Raw genomic sequence first — 17,367 nt, 5'->3', positions numbered from 1 at the left:
GATTTATACTAACATATGTTGATGGATAATGATGTGCAAAAGACTTTTTAAACAAATAATAATGATAAAAACATTTTAACATGTTTCATTAGGTTTTATTTTTGTTGATTCAAGGACCTTGCAAAATGGAAGTCTATTTTAAGGTTGTTGTATAAGTTAGATGAACCCACGTCTCTCATATTCACATGAAGGGTCTACAAACTTCGATTAATTAGCACCTTCTTCATTAAAATCTGGTCGAAAATTAAGGATGCTAATTTGTGACTGTGATTAGTTATGAATAAGTGAAGGTATTGATCCTTCTGGTTCTTCTGAAACAAATGCTGGTGAGGAAGTTCATATTTTTACCTACTCCTTCGGTCTACTTTATTTTCTGTTAGACCATCTTATCCTTTTAGTTTCCTTTTCTTTTACTCATCTTGTTTATTCTCTTCCCTTTCTTGCATAATTTGTCTTTAGTAAAATCGGGTTGCTATGCCTCTCCTTATCTCACAAAAGAAAAAAAAAAAAAAAAAAAAAAACAAAGAAAAAAAGACTTCGATTTTTCAAATAAAGACTTTGAAATACAGGTTCATCGTAAAGCTTTCCAATGTCCATCTTTCCACGCGCATGATTGACCATCTGTCTCAAACTTGTCGTGCGTTTTTTTTGAATTTTCACACCTAAGCCAGTCCTATCCCAAGTAGTAAGAAATTTTTTTAGAAATAGATGCGGACCAAGCTTGCAGAATTAACAATGGTCACGTACCCGAGATTTGTCAAGCTTGGGACCAATGTCTTCATCATCTTGGTAGGGGACCAATACAAATACAGACTTTCCTGCATCAAATCTCCTATATATGTATCTGTATCTCCCCTGTTTAACTAAGAAAGCCAACGAGAGGAACAAGAAATAAGGTTACCCCTGTTCGTATATTTGAGAGAAGCATGGGCTATAGTCGGAGAGGTGTTTCCCTTGTTATCATTGTTGCTTGTATTCTTTGGCTCTTGGGTTCCCAACCGACCTGTACGGCCCCAAGGGGTAGTTTTGTACCGCCGTCGGGCCCCAGTGGTAGCACCTGTAATCCTAATAATAAAGGTAGTCCACTTTGCTCGGGGGATCCATACAGACAGTTTGTTCCAACTCCCAAGAGCCGAATCCCTAACCCACCGTGAGTCAGCAGGGCTCCGTCGGGACATGCCCAAGGGCTACTGCGGTATAGCATATTGTTTTCATGGCAATATGGCACGTTCATAAAGGTCGCCCGTTAGAGCTCCTCTTCGTATGCTGTTGTTCCTATTGAGTTTTTTTTTCCCCCTCCTTTTTGCTCTCTCTTTTTTTTTTTTTTTTCTAAAAATAATTGTGGGAGCCCCGCAAATCACTTTAAAAAAATTATGTATCTGATAGTACCATTATTGTCGTCGCCATTGTTATTTGGTGTCTTTAATTTGAAAACTATGTTGCAGTTGGAAATAGTTTTTGAAACTACTTAAAGAGAGGACTGAATATTTAGTGTCAATAGTCGTCACATGTATAATGCGTACAAGCTCAGTTGTTGGCATTGCCATTATATGAACCAAGGCAAAGATTTCAATATCCATGATATCATCTATATATTTTGATGGGTGATTGAAACTGAGATAAAAAGGCCCAAGATTTTCGAGAGACCTCAGCTGATATTTTCCAATATCTTGCTGAGAACTATTTGCATGCTTTCAAGTTGGCACATCAGATGCGGACTTTGAGATAACAAATCCTTCTAAAAACTATGAACAGTTAAAACAAAAGAGATCTTGGCGCGATTAAATTGAAGGACCGGGTGAACGTCTACAATGATTTAAAAGATGGACAATAATGTAAACGAGGATTTGATGTTGTCTCTCCTCTCAAACATTGTCCATAATCCAGCTGCAGCTAGCGGTACGCATCTCTTTTGGATTATCCTGTTACTGGTTTGTAATGGGGTTCGTATTATTTTCTTCTTTCCTATGGTCATCTCTGATGTTGAATGCTGAAGTTTGGAAGCTGCTTTTGTTGGGTACATATTGAGCAGGCTGTTCATTTTGGGTTGCGTATTTGATGCGTTATAAGGAATAGCCGTTGTCAGGAAGTTCCTACTTATGCTCGCAAGGTTGCTGGGCAGGGTTTATAATGTGCTCTGGGGTAGTTTCTAGTTAATTCGTATCTGTTTCTAGGGTAGTGTGGTATGTATCAAACTTTTGCATTGTTGGCTTCAGTAATAAAAGCTACAGCTCCTCAAGGTTACCCAAAAAAAAAAAAAAGTTCTACCGTATTCTAATAATGTTACGTGGGGGAGAACCTTTCTCCCACAGTTACTTCAAGGAAAAAAAAAGAAAAGATCCTTCTAAAAATTAGCACTTGGCACGTCAAATGTGTGAGCAGATTCAGATGGAAGTTATAATGGAATTATTGATAATCCGCTCTTTCCTATTAATGATGCACGTCTTGTTTCTGGATTAATAGGAGAATCAAGAGCACTATATAACTGCTTTTCTCATTTCAATATGTTTATGGACAGAGGAGAGGTTTAATTTTTCCATTTCAATATATTTGTGGTCGACGGAGGAGAGGTGTACGGTTGGAATAAGTTTAATAAGATTCGAACTAATCTAGGGTCTTCCTTTGGTAACAGGAAGAGCTTGGGCCTTGAGTTTGATAATGTGTCTGACTTGGTACAATGATTCTATCTAAGAATCTCCCTTTACGTACGCCAGGATAGGCCACAGAACAGACCTGCCTTCCACTCCATTCGTATGATCCTATCCAACTACCTCATGCCATTCATCTCCATTGGCTATTTTGAACCCACTAGTTCCTCCAAAGCAGTGTGCCTTGGAGACATCTAAACCTCCCGTGCCATAGAAATTTGGCGTGCCAACATGCTATACTATGTAAGCCAGATAATTATGTAGCTCATTTTTTTTTTAATATTATATTATCTGTTGGACTCGTGTAGCTAACTAATTGTAATGTTTGTAAATGAATTTGTAACATTTATGATTAAATTTAAATAGATTTAGATCTTTATCTTATCAAGAATATCATAACTTAAATAATATGAAAGGTATGCAATAATTCATGCGAGCCTGTACGATATAGATGTTGAGTACTTATGCATCTAACAGATTTAGTCTATGATAAATATGGAGTAGAAAGTACTACAGCACAGGCCTATTTAGATTTGAGCACGAGTTAATCATGATATATGTGATTGGATTTGAATGAATTTAGATTCTTAATTTGGTAAGGATGCTAGAATTTAAATAGAAATTTGCGAGGATGCATGAGAGTATGTATTTCATTTCAGAAAATCTAAATGATATATGCTGACTGAACTTTTTGTTTGAGGTCTTAAGTTGTTATATGGAAGATGAATCAAACCATCCGAGCAGCCCAACAAGCGGCCAACCAGCCAATAAGGGGCAGCGTGCGTTCCTTCTAAACCAACTATTCCAATATCGCACTTATCTCACCGCGTCAAGTTCCATTACCCACACGCCAAGCTCGGGTTCGTCTCCGCGTGGGCCACTGCTTGTGATGTTCTTCGTTGTTTCCCTTTTGATGAGCTCCCAGACCATCTCGGGCTCAAGGTTGCCGGAGGACGACTTACCGTTAATGAAGACCCGGCAAAGAGAGATGTTGGATATATATGACGTCCTCCGGGGGTTGCACAGTCATCGTCCATGCCGTGCGTTTGGTGTCGGCGGACGCAGCGAAGTCATACTCGAATCCGCTTAATTGTTGCTGGGGTCCATCCACCTAAACCCAACCCAAACTCATATACGACGGGACCAAAACCCAAATCCACCTCCAAGCCAACACCACTAAAACAGGTACAAGTCCACGTCGCATTTTCCAAATCTGTTCTGGTGATTTTATAAGGAGCCCATTGCGCCGCATTAAAAATAAAAAAAATAAAAAAAAAAAATCTTTTTTTGTATGATATATGTAGCCTTCTAGTCGTTTTTTAATTTACATACAATAAGGATTTTTGTGTGAGAAAAAAAGATACAAGAATAACATAATGGTGAAAGTGGCTCTTTGTAAGTTGGCAATGCTGATATTTACCGAACTATTCTTCGTTTTCATAAGGATAGACGGGGTAGGTAGAGGAGTGGAGGAGAGGATGTTGCGAAAACTTATTGGTAATTAAGAGCATTTTCTTGTAGAGCTCTAGCATCTGATCAGTCCAACTTTCAGTATCAATAGGTGTGCGTGCTTGTCATCGACACTGGCATGTGTAGGGATGTCAATAGATTTATCGTAGGCCTAGCCCAAGGCTTGCCAATTGGCCCGTAGACATCTCTGATCATTTGAACCACGAAAAAATTAGGCAGTGTTGCGGCCAATCCCCTCGTCGCCTGATCGTCGGGAACGAACGCCTACAAAAAAAGAAGTCCACACAGACCGGAGGTGGCTCCAGCGGGGACCCTCCGACGGTCAAGTCAGAGAGGTGACTGGGCAACAGTGAAATGAAAACAGAGAGCTCAGTCGAGAGAGGGAGTAAGAGAGAGTTAGAGGGAGCAAGCCTGTCGTTTTCTCCAGCCCCCTTTGCACTGTTGCCCTCCCCGATATATATAGTGGAGCGTGGTATGGCGCCGTCATTAATGGCGCGGACAATTGAGGAATTGTCAACTCACTGTAGACTGTCAGAGTCGCCGTGAAAGTGTCACATCGCCGTGGGGCTGTCAAATCACTAGGGTTGACAATGCCCTAGGCGGGATGATGCCCTCAGGTGGCAGTGCCGCATGTTGCTGTCAGGACTGACAGGCTCTGGCGGCTGTACGGCGATCGGAGGAGTCGACCGACCTTAGGTCGGTGGCCCTCTTTGTGGCGTCGGGTGGAGATTCGGGCCCCTTTGACGGTCAGCCGGGCATGTTGCGAGAGTCGGCCCTTGGACTTCCTGGTTCAGTCGGCCCGGGGAACGGAAAAGGTTCGCCCGACCGGCACATCCACAGTCGGTAGAGGGCCGTTAATCGGCCGGTGATAACGTCCGCCGATCGATCGGTCGGTCGGCCGGACGGTCGGTCGGTCAGTTGGTCGGGCGATCGGTCGGCCGGATGGCCGGTCGGTCAGTTGGTCGGGCGGTCGGACGGTCGGTCGGTCGCTCCGTCGGTCGGTCGGTCGGTCGCTCCGTCGGTCGGTCGGTTCGTTGGTCGGGCGGTATGTCCGATCATAAGCCGGCACGAGCGGGATCGGTCGGTATTCCCTAACAGTTGCCCCCCTCCACTCCTGAGTCGAACGGTGAGCTGGCCGATGTCATCGCTTGGACAGCGACGCTGGGCGACAAGGAGTGGAATCACCGTGTGCCCAATTCCGACCGTACCGTGGGTTGATGCGATGTCAGGCGTCTAGTCGGTGTCAGACGTCCAGTCGGTGTCAGACGTCCAGTTGGTATCAGACGTCACGTCGACGTCAGGAGATCGGGTGCCGGACGATTCGGTGTCAGATGATCGGATGTCCGACGCCTTCTGGGGAACGCAAACCACCGCCCAACGCCGATTCTGGGAACGCGGGGTGCTGTCAAGCGTCCCATCGGGAACGCGAACCGCCGCGGGCGATTTAATTCGGAACCGCGGCCCTTTCGCCACGTGTCGGAGGTGGTTGGGCCGGCACCTTTCGCATTAAATGAAGGCGGTGCGGCCTTCTCGGGATGGGCGCGCCGATCCATCGGGCTGAAGGGAGGGCCCAAATGCCGTCACGTGTCGCCCATCCGGGAGACCTCGATCGGTGCGGGGTCATCTCGGCCATTGATCGGCCCTATATATATAGGGCCACCTGCATTCGAAGCCCCACCCTGAACAATTTGCTGCAGAGACCCTGCCCGAGTGGTTTCTCCGTCGGCGCCGGCAGTTACCTCCCCTTTCCGATCTCCTGGGGTTCGTGATCCTTCCCTTCCTTCTTCTTCTTCTCCTTCTTCTTCTTCTTCTTCTCCGGCCTCGCCTTTCCCTTGGTTCTGGTGCGATGGCCGAAAATCCATCTCGGGGGGCTCGGTCGGGAAATCCGATCGATGACCCTCGGTCGACTCCGAAAGTTGAGGTTTCCTCGCTTTCGGGGCCGAACGTTGATCGGCTTCGGGATCAGTATTGCATCCCGGAGCAGTTTCAACTTTCCGCCCCAGGGGTCGGCGGTCGGGTTAACAACCCTCCGCCGGGTCAGCTGGCGCTGTACGTCGAAGATCTCCGCGCGGGTCTTCGGCTTCCGATTCCGGAGTTCGTCCGGAATCTGCTGGATTATTACGGACTCTGTCTGGCGCAACTGGCGCCGAACTCCGTTCGACTAATAATCAGCTTTGCTTTGTTGTGTCAGCTTCTGCCGACCAACCCTCGCATCTCGCTCTTCCGGACATTTTTTGTGCTCCGACCCCACCCTAAGGCCCGAGGGTGGTGGCTCTTCAACCCCCGGAAGGGTCTTTCCTTTATCACTGGTCTTCCATCGTCCATCCACGGGTGGAAGAACCAGTTCTTCTTCGTCTCATCTTCTTCTCCCTGGGGCTTCCCTTCTCGATGGGGCGTGCCCCGAACCGAAGCAAACGAGAACAGTCGGGTGGAGGCGGACGACCGGGAGGACTTCCACCGACTCAAGGACATATCGGTCCCGAAGCAGAGGGAGCTTGTTACCGAACAAGCTCTCTATGACGCTGGCCTGAGCTTGGTCCCCCGACTAGGTATCGCCCGATCCTTCGGTTCTCTTTTCATTCGGCCTTTGTTCCGGTTCTTAGGTTAATATATCCGTTGGTATCGCAGGGACACCTCCGAGGATGCGGTCGACCGACGTCGAGATCCGGCAGTATGCGGTGAGGAAGCGGCAGGCATCGGGGGCAGGACCTTCGCATCCACCGAAGAAGCCCACCCCAGCGGCGCCGACCGTCGAAGCATCGGCGACCGACCAGTCGGAGCCGGTAATAGCGCTCGCGGCTCCGACGGTGCAACCGGAGGAGAGGCCGGTGGAGGAAGCGGCCGAAGGGACATCGGCGGCCTCACCGACAGGTGTGGCGTCGGATGACGTTCGGGAAACCGAACACCATCCGACGGCCTCTGCGGTCGCAACGGGGGGCGCCGGTTCAAACTCGAGCATCCCCTCCCTGCCAGTTCCATCGGTCGGGGCGGCCGATCGGGGGAAAGCCCCGATGGACCCTGTGGACGACACGAGGTCGGGGAGTCACACCGTGCCGCCAAGCGCACAGTTCCCCGAAGGGGCGTCGGCGTTGGCCGACCACAACCTGGCCAAAAGGTTGTGCCAGGGGATCCTCCTTCCAGCCGACGTGGAGGCGCTAAGGTCTCGGCAGGTAACCGAGATGTTATCTTCATTCTACCCGACCATGGTCGAGGTAAGTTCCGTTTCGCCTCTTTTTTTCTTAATATTTTAGTTACTTTGTTTTCCTGACGAAATGCTTGCGTCGGCAGCTGATCTACACCATGTCGGAACTCGAAGCCGGATATCGGAGGTTCGGGAACATCCGGGTGGCTTGGAAAGAAAGGGCGGCGGCGGCCGAAGCCGACCGGGCAATGCTGGTCGACCACCTGAAGCAGTCGACCGATCAGGAGGCAAAGTTGGTGGACGAAGTCTCCCGCCTCGGGTCCGAGCTAAGGTCGGCCAGGAAAGAGGCCAAGCGCAAAGGTCGGACCATACATCGCCTGTGGCGCGAGCGAGACGGCATCGCCGCCGAACTCGAGGGCGAACGCGAGCAGCTCCGGGTTAGCCTGGAGAAGCTCACTAAGGCCGAGGAGGACCTGTCGATCGCCCAGGCCGACGCTGACATATCGAAGGCAGAGGCAGAGTCAGCAAGGGACTCTCTCGGCCGGGCGGAAGAGGAAGCAAGGTCGGCGAAGGAGTCGGTAAGTCGGGCGGTGGATGACTTCCGCGCCACCGACCAGTACCGGGAGGAGATGTTGGAGTCTGGCTTCGCATCGTACCGGGTGGGGTACGAGGATGGTCGGGATACGGTCCAAGCCTTATACCCGGAGCTAGACCTCAGCAGTATCGTCCCGTCGGGGGTCGGCGACCAAGTCACTGAAGAGATGGCCGACCCGTCATCGAGAGGCATCGCCGTGGCGGGGGAGGCCGTCCAGGGACAAGTGGCCGAAGGAGAGATGGCTGCGACTCCTGTCCCGGCGCCGACTGTCAGCCCCCCGCCCACCGACGATCCTGCTTCGGCCGTCGACCCAACGTCGATCATGGTGGATACGCCGGTCATCCCCGATCTTTCGTCAGTCGAAGAGATCGACTTGGAAGGGTGACCGCGGCCTCGCCCTTTTATCCTTCTTTGTTTTTCTCTTAGAATACTTGTAACCGGGCTTCGGCCTGGCTTTATAATCTTCTTTTGATCTTGAATGAAATCAGTCTTGAACTTTTTTCCTCTGTCTATTTTTCTTTCTTTCATGAGTTGTAGAATGCATCCGAACACGTGAGTTGTTAACTTATATAGGTCGGTTAGGACGTTCGGCAACTCACGCCGCCACGAAGGTAGACCAAGTCCCGACTTAGGATCGGCCCTTGACGGTCGAAGTAGTAAATCGGGAGTCCTTCCTCCGGCCGAGAGTCGGCGTGTTCGTCGAGTCGGAAGCCGACAGACCGCTGGATAAAGGTTCAGCTGTCGGGTCTCTTCCGACACGTTCAGTCGAATGTCGTCCGGCGTATTTAGTCGGCGGAACGCCGATAAGTCGGATCCCGATACCCTTGTGTCGAGTATCCATACTGCGCCTCCTGATATACGGTGGTAAGCCGAATATCATCCGGCCGACCGTAGCCCGGTCGGCGAGTCAAGAATGCGACAGTGGTCGCTTCGTGTGATAGACGGTGGTAAGCCGAATATCCTTCGACCGGCCGTAGCTCAGTCGGTGAGTCGCGACGTCGGTCGCGCAGGCGATACGCCTTTCTCTGGTCGGGGCCCAGTCGACAGGTTAACCGATTGTCTGGCCTGAAAGTACGACCGTAGAAGGAGTGTCAACTCCCGTCAATATAAATATATCGGCCCTCGTAAAGGTCCGATGTTTCGTCGATCGTCGAAGGAGTGTGACTCCCGTCCATGTAGGTATCTCGATCTTTGTGAGAGTCCGATGTATTATCGACGATGGTGCAGTCGGTCTCAGGCGGTCACCGAGCCCGAGTCGGCGCATCGGGGCTCGACCCTGGTGAGCGCCGATCGTCAGTCAAAGAGTTAAACTCTGATATTTCAAACTGGATTCGCATTCCCAATGAACAAGTACAAAGTTTATTGGTGATACAACTTCAGGTTGTCGGCGTTCCATGTTTGAGGAATGGGTTTCCCTTCCAGAGTCTCCAGTCGGTAGGCTATCGGACCATAGGTGTCTGCTACCGTGTAGGGCCCCTCCCAGTTCGGAGCCAACTTCCCTTGATCCAGGGGCTTCGAGACCTCTGCCTTTCTCAAGACTAAGTCACCAGGCCTGAAAAGCTTTGGTCTGACCTTGGTGTTATAGTACCGGGCCACCCTCTGTCGGTAAGAAGCCATGCGAAGTTGAGCCTCGTTTCGCAGTTCGGGGAGGAGGTCTAGGTCGGCCCTCCGACAATCAGAGTTGTCCGGCTCTTGATACCGCTCGACCCTTGTAGACGGCAGTCCAATCTCGAGTGGAATCATTGCCTCCGTTCCATAGGCCAAGCTGAAAGGCGACTCCCCGGTCGGAATGCGGGGGGTCATTCGGTAAGCCCACAGAATGGAGCCTAGCTCGTCGACCCAAAGGCCTTTGGCTTCATTTAGTCGGGTTTTGAGTCCATGGAGTAAGGTCCGGTTGGTCACCTCGACTTCGCCGTTGGACTGTGGATGCCCGACCGAAGTCAGTCGGTGCGTGATGTGAAACCTTGCGCAGAAATCCCTGAAGTCTTGGTTGTCGAATTGCCGCCCATTGTCGGTGATGATAGTATGCGGCAACCCGAACCTGAAGATGATGGATTTTTGGACAAAATCCTCCATCTTTCATTCGGTAATCTGCGCCAAGGGTTCGGCCTCCACCCATTTGGTGAAGTAGTCGATGGCGACAACTATGAACTTTCTCTGACCCGACGCTGGAGGGAAAGGACCGAGAATGTCGACCCCCCACTGAGCGAAGGGCCATGGAGCGACAATAGGAGCAATTTGGCTGGCTGGTCGGTGCTGCACGTTAGCGTACTTCTGGCAGGGTTCGCACCTTCGGACCAAATCAGCCGCGTCCTTCCTCATGATGGGCCAGTAGTAACCCTGTCGCAGGACTTTGTAGGCTAGAGACTTGCCCCCCAACTGATTTCCGTAGATCCCTTCGTGCACTTCTCGGAGAGCATAGTCTGCGTCGGTCGGTCCCAAGCACCTAAGCAAGGGAAGGGAGAACGACCTTTTGTAGAGTCGGCCATCCATGATTACATATTGGGAGGCCGACCATCGGAGCCGCTGGCCTCCGTGGGATCCTCGGGGCTGATAACGTCGGTCAAATACCGAACGATCGGGTCCATCCAGCTTGGTTCGGCCGTCAGTTGTAGCACCTCGTTGACCTCGTCGATACTAGGTCGCCCGAGATTCTACACGAAAGTCTGGCCCAGGGCACCGTAGTCGGACGTCGCGAGCCGGGATAGCGCGTCGGCCCGAGCATTTTCTGCCCTGGGGATGTGGGAGATCTCGAAGTGTTTGAAGGGCGTCACGAGATCTTTCACCTTTTGGCGATATTTGACCATGGTCGGATCCCGTGTTTCGAACTCGCCCTTGGTCTGTCCGACGATCAGTTGGGAGTCGGAGAAGACTTGGAGACGGTCTAACCCGAGTTCTAGTGCTAATTTCAACCCCGCAACGAGCATCTCGTACTCGGCCTGATTGTTGGAGGCCTTGAAGTCGAACCGGAGGGCGTGTTCGGTGGTCACTCCTTCTGGGTCGGTGAGTAGGAAACCGGCCCCGCTCCCCTGAGCGTTGGAAGCCCCATCGATGTGTAGTACCCAGGTCGGGTCGGGGCAACAGTCGGAGGTCTCGACCTTCGTCGGGTCGTCCTCCCCCGATTGTATGTCGGTCGTCGGGCATTCCGTGATGAAGTCGACAAGAACCTGGGCCTTTAAGGCAGGTCTCGGTCGGTACTGGATATCGAATTCGCCCAGTCTCACAGCCCATTTCGCCAGCCATCCCGACGTGTCAGGTCGGTGCAAGATAGCCCTCAGGGGCTGGTCGGTGAGGACCACAATGGCATGTGCTTGGAAGTATGGACGGAGTCGCTGTGCCGAAATGACTAGGGCGAAAATCATCTTTTCTGCCTTTGAGTACCGGGTCTCAGCTTCGTGGAGCACCTTACTAACATAATATACTGGTTGATGAACCCGGTTCTCGTTCTCCTGGACGAGCACAGAGCTAACCGCCTCTGGGGAAGTGGCCAAGTAGAGGTACAGGACCTCCCCGACCTCCGGCCTCACAAGGAGTGGCGGGGAGGCGAGGTACTTCTTCAGTTCCTCGAAGGCCTGCCGGCACTCGTCCAGTCAAGAGAACTGCTTGGCCTGCCGCAAGGTTTTGAAGAACGGGAGGCATCTTTCAGCCGACCGAGAGATGAACCGACTGAGGGCGACGATCTTCCCATTCAGCTGCTGGACTTCCTTTTTGGTGTCCGGGTGCTGCATGTCGATGATGGCCTTGATTTTCTCTGGGTTGGCCTCGATTCCTCATCGCGAGACGAGGAATCCGAGGAACTTCTCCGAAGTTACTCCGAAGGCACACTTGGTCGGGTTCAGCTTCATCCGGTGTCGTCGTAGAGTGCGGAAAGCCTCTTCAAGATCCCGGACATGATCCTGAATCTGCGCACTCTTCACCAGCATATCGTCGACGTATACTTCCATGTTGCATCCGATCTGGTCTTTGAAGACCTTGTTGACGAGTCGTTGGTAGGTGGCGCCAGTATTTTTCAGCCCGAAGGGCATTACTCGGTAGCAGTAGAGACCCTTGGGAGTCACGAAGGCAGTGTGCTCCTCGTCTTCAGGCGCCATCCAGATCTGATTGTAACCGGCGAAGGCGTCCATGAAGCTGAGTAGTCGAAATCCGAACGTTGCGTCCACCAGCTGGTCGATCTTTGAAAGTGGAAAGCTATCTTTTGGGCAGGCTCAGTTCAGGTTGGTATAGTCGATGCAAATCCTCCACTTCTCGTTGGCTTTTTTGACCATGACAACATTGGCGAGCCAATCGGGATACGTGGATTTTCTGATGAAGCCCGCCTCGAGCAGCTTGTCCACTTCTTCATCGATGGCTCTCTGTCTTTCTGGAGCGAAGGACCTTTTCTTCTACCTCACCGGCCTCATCGTCGGATCGATGTTGAGTTGGTGGGTTATTGTCTCCGTGGGGATGCCCGACATATCCGCTGCCGACCAAGCAAATATGTCGGCGTTGGCCGTCAGCAGCTCCGTCAATCGTCGTCGTTCGGGGTCGGGCAGTTGAGACCCGATCCATACCTTTCGGTCGGGATTTTCCGCTATCGGGATCGACAGGAGCTGTTCGGCCGACGAGCCCCATTCCTCCTCCTCCCGTTGGTCCAGTTTGTCGATCGTCAGGGAGCCCCTCAACTCGTCGCTTTGAGCGGAGATCTGGAAGCATCGGCGAGCGAGCTGTTGGTCTCCGCACATCTCCCCGACTCCGTTCCTGGTTGGGAACCGAACTAGGAGATGGTACGTCGACACGATTGCCTTGAGGGCGTTAAGTCCGGGTCGTCCAAGTATGGCGTTGTAGGCCGAAGGTACTTGGACAACCGCGAAAGTTAAGCGGACCGTGCTTTGTCGTGGTTCGGTGCCAGCCGTCAGAGGCAGGGTAATTTCTCCTTCCGTCGCGACGGCATCCCCGGCAAAGCCTATCAAGGGCGTGGAGACCCTCTTAAGTCGATCGGTTGATAGTTGCATCCGAGAGAAGGTCGAGTAAAATAAAATATTTGTCGAACTTTCATTATCTACAAAAATTCTTTTTACATCATAGTTTGCTATTGTTGCCGAAACAACAACAGCGTCGTCGTGGGGAGTTTGGATGCCCCGAACGTCCTCTTCTGTAAAAGTGATTACATCGTCCGGGCGTAATTTTTTCGTCGGCTCTCCTCCCACAGATGTCCCCGGGCCCAGTCGCTTGGAAATCATATTGATGACCCCGGTCGTCGGCTGATTAGTCGTCGCTTCTTCAGTCGGCTGGGGTCGTCGGTTGGCCACAGGTTGAGTCGGCGGGTTTCTCCAAAATTTACCGAGATACCCCCGGCGGATGAGAGCTTCGATCTCATCCTTAAGCTGGATGCATTGCTCGGTATTGTGGTCGTGGCCCCGGTGGAATCGGTAGAACTTCCGCCGGTCGAGGCCCTTTGCCTTCAGAGGCAGAGGCCGTCGCAGGTATTCTTCTCCTTCAATTTTCATCAAAATCTGCGCACGAGGGGCAGAGAGAGGGGTGTAGGAATCATACCTGGGGCGTGTTGGCCTTGGATCCTGCCGCTGGGGCGACTTTTGGTTCTGTCGTGGTGTCGAGACCCGACCATCGGTCGGGGGCCTGCTGGGTGCAGCGGGTTCCCGACCCTTCCTCCGCTTCTCCTTCGGGCCTCTGGGTTCGGCCAAGCATCGGTCGGAAGCTCCTTCATCCGTGCGCATGTACTTGTATGCGCGGTCCAGCAGCTCGGCGTACGTCCGGGGGAGGGTCTTGTCTAGGGAGTAGGTGAATCGGGACGCCCTCAGCCCCCGTTTCATGACTGAGATAGCCATATCTTCGTTGAGGTCCCGGACCTCAAGCGTGGCCGTATTGAATCGCGCCACGAAGTGTCGGAGCGTCTCATTTTCTCCCTGTTTGAGGGAGAAAAGGCTGTCCGACGTTCGCGGCGGCTTCCTGCTGGTGCTGAAGTGAGCCACGAAAGAGTGCTCGAGCTGCCCGAAGGAGTGGATACTCCCTGATCGAAGATCGGAGTACCAGGCCCTGGCAGCCTTGCGGAGTGTGGCGGGGAAGCCGATGCAAAAGAGAGCGTCGGTTGCCCCCTGAATCGTCATGAGAGCCTTATAGCTCTCCAGGTGGTCGATTGGATCGGTGGAGCCATCGTATGGCTCCACGTGCGGCATCTTGAACCGACTGGGGATCGGTTCGTCCAGGGTGAGTCGGGAGAGAGGTTGGATGGTCTGAAAGTCGACGTCGTTCGAAGATTTCTGCCCGTCGACCTGCAACTGTGCAAGCCGATGGTCGATCTCCTCGAACCTGCGCTCGTAGTCATCTGCCCGTCGGTACTGGGAGACCCCAGGAGTGGAGTCTCCGGAAGATTTCGAGAGGGAGGCGGACGGCGTTCGCGGTCGCTTCTCCTTCCTCGTCCGTTCCAGCAGGGAAGGAGAGAGCTGCTGGGACTGTCGGGCATCGCGCCGTGGCCGTCCCTCCTCCTCTCCATGGGAGCGCTGTTGCAGGCGCTCGCGCGGAGGCGACGGGGATCGGCGCGGTCGTCGGCGGCTGCTCCTTGAGGGCATCGGACGGGCCGTCGGTTGTTGCTGGAGGCTCTTGACCGCATCCGTCAGCACGATCATCTGCCGTACGATTGCTGCGATCTGCGCCTCCGTGGTCACCGCGGGGTGCGGGGAACTGGGTTCCACCGCGGAAGGTGGCGGAGAGGTCTCTTCCCGACGGGAAGAGCGCCTCGCCGATCCAGTGATCCTCGAGCGCTGAGCCCTTGTCTTTGTCATTGGGACTGCTGCAAGTTGTATCCCCTTCCTGGCGCGTCAATCTGTTGCGGCCAATCCCCTCGTCGCCTGGTCTCCGGGAACGAGCGCCTGCAAAAAAGGAAGTCCACACAGACCGGAGGTGGCTCCGGCGGGGACCCTCCGACGGTCAAGTCAGAGAGGTGACTGGGCAACAGTGAAATGAAGACAGAGAGCTCAGTCGAGAGAGGGAGTAAGAGAAAGTTAGAGGGAGCAAGCCTGTCGTTTTCTCCAGCCCCCTTTGCACTGTTGCCCTCCCCGATATATATAGTGGAGCGTGGTATGGCGCCGTCATTAATGGCGCGGACAATTGAGGAATTGTCAACTCACTGTAGACTGTCAGAGTCGCCGTGAAAGTGTCACATCGTCGTGGGGCTGTCAAATCACTAGGGTTGACAATGCCCTAGGCGGGATGATGCCCTTAGGTGGCAGTGCCGCATGTTGCTGTCAGGACTGACAGGCTCTGGCGGCTGTACGGCGATCGGAGGAGTCGACCGACCTTAGGTCGGTGGCCCTCTTTGTGGCGTCGGGTGGAGATTCGGGCTCCTTTGACGGTCAGCCGGGCATGTTGCGAGAGTCGGCCCTTGGACTTCCTGGTTCAGTCGGCCCGGGGAACGGAAAAGGTTCGCCCGACCGGCACATCCACAGTCGGTAGAGGGCCGTTAATCGGCCGGTGATAACGTCCGTCGATCGATCGGTCGGACGGCCAGTCGGTCAGTTGGTCGGGCGGTCGGGCGGCCGGACGGCCGGTCGGTCAGTTGGTCGGGCGGTCGGGCGGTCGCTCCGTCGGTCGGTCGGTCGGTCGCTCCGTCGGTCGATCGGTCCGTTGGTCGGGCGGTATGCCCGATCATAAGCCGGCACGAGCGGGATCGGCCGGTATTCCCCAACAGGCAACTCTTTTGGACTAGTGATCTCCAAAAGAAAAAGTAGTACGCCTTGCGATAAATCTTCTCTTTTACCGCTCATCTTCCTTTTTTCTCCGCTCTCCTTTCAAAAGGGCGTGATCAGTGGGTCGTTCCCGCAGTTCACTGCTGCTGGACTTTTAACAAGTCTTTAGACTTCTCATACACCCTTGCCTGGCATTTGACAGCATTCCTCCTCTGCTTCCCTCCACACGATCAACTACTTTAATTCGTTTAAACCGCATCTTCGCATAGTTGTTAAGAGGGAAGGAGGAGGCAAGCTAACAGCATATCAGACCGAGTTGGTGTCTTGGAGGGCATGAATTAATTCTTTCCTTAGGTTCCTAGTGCTTGTGATCTCTCCTTCTTCCGTCCTCTGGCTTTTGACTCCACGAAAAGGTAGAAAGATTTCTCATAACCACGCCGGAGATCTCAATGCTGACATATGTTGATGGATAATGATGCGCAAAGGACTCTTTAAACAAATAATGATGATAAAACATTTTAACATGTTTCATTAGGTTTTATTTTTGTTGATTTAAAGAACTTGTAAAATGGAAGTCTATTTGAAGGTTGTTGCATGAGTAAGATGAACTAGCTTCTCTCATGTTCACATAAAAGGTCTACAAACTTGATTAATTGGTAGGGTAGCAATCGGGTCGGATCGGATCATAAATAGGTTGGATCAGATATGGGTCGGATCAGAAAACATCAAATCTAAATCCAATCTATTTATTAAATAGGTCGGATTTGCAAATCTGAACCTGACTCATTTAATAAACAGGTCATCCGATCCGACCCGTTTAACCTATTTATTAAACAGTTAATCTGTTTAACCGACCCGACCCAACCCATTTAACCTGTTTATCGCTTAACCTGTTTATTAAATAGTTAACCTGTTTAACTGACCCGATCCAATCCATTTAATCTGTTTATCGTTTAATCTGTTTAATAGATGAACAATCTATTTAACTGATCTGATCTAACCCATTTAATTTATTTTTAAATAAGATAAACATCGTAATTTATAAACAGCCAGCATATTTAATTCAAGATAAAATATACCTTTTCAAACTGGAACACATTATCCTTAACCACAAAAAAAATTAATCACAAAAAAAATTAAAAACAATTAGAATATTAAAAAAAGGAAGAGGAAGAGGAGGCTCAGATTTAGTGTTTCATCTACAACTAAATTAAAACAACAACAATCTGTTGCCTGTAGAAGAAGGCTGTCCAAGATTATTGCTGTTAGAAACAGTTGAATCAACAAAAAGATATTTCAAAATCATCAGTCTTCCTACACAAATCTTAAAACAAATCTCTGCACATAGGCCATACTGCACACTTTGACATTTAGCATAAAAAATAGAAATAAAAAAAACTCCAAAATATCAAAAAATCAACACCTTATACCCTGAATTACAGAATCAGAAAATAAAGTAGCAAAGCTTTAAATATGTACTAAGATAAATTTTGAAATATACCAACAAATCGATATATAAATGAAACAATATATAAATGAGACATACAAGATAATATTTATTAAATAAATTATAGGAGAACAATGATCGTCTGAGAGCCAGATCGAACATCAATAGATTAATGCTATTGAACCCATAAATCGGAGCAAAATCAAGAAGGAAAAAAAAATGACTACTAAAAAAGACTAAAATTCTTAATTTAAACCAGTCAAACAAAGAGAATTACAAATAATAGACCAGATCGTTCTGAGATCCCAAAAATCCTAACGTAAATCCAAAAAAAAAAAATCTAACCTAAGAACACTCGTCGAATCTAGATCGAATACCAACCT

This window comes from Elaeis guineensis, chromosome 2 (assembly GCF_000442705.2).
Source record: "Elaeis guineensis isolate ETL-2024a chromosome 2, EG11, whole genome shotgun sequence".
Taxonomy (NCBI): domain Eukaryota; kingdom Viridiplantae; phylum Streptophyta; class Magnoliopsida; order Arecales; family Arecaceae; genus Elaeis; species Elaeis guineensis.
The sequence above is the reverse complement of the archived record's forward strand: the minus strand, read 5'-3'. Positions refer to the sequence as shown.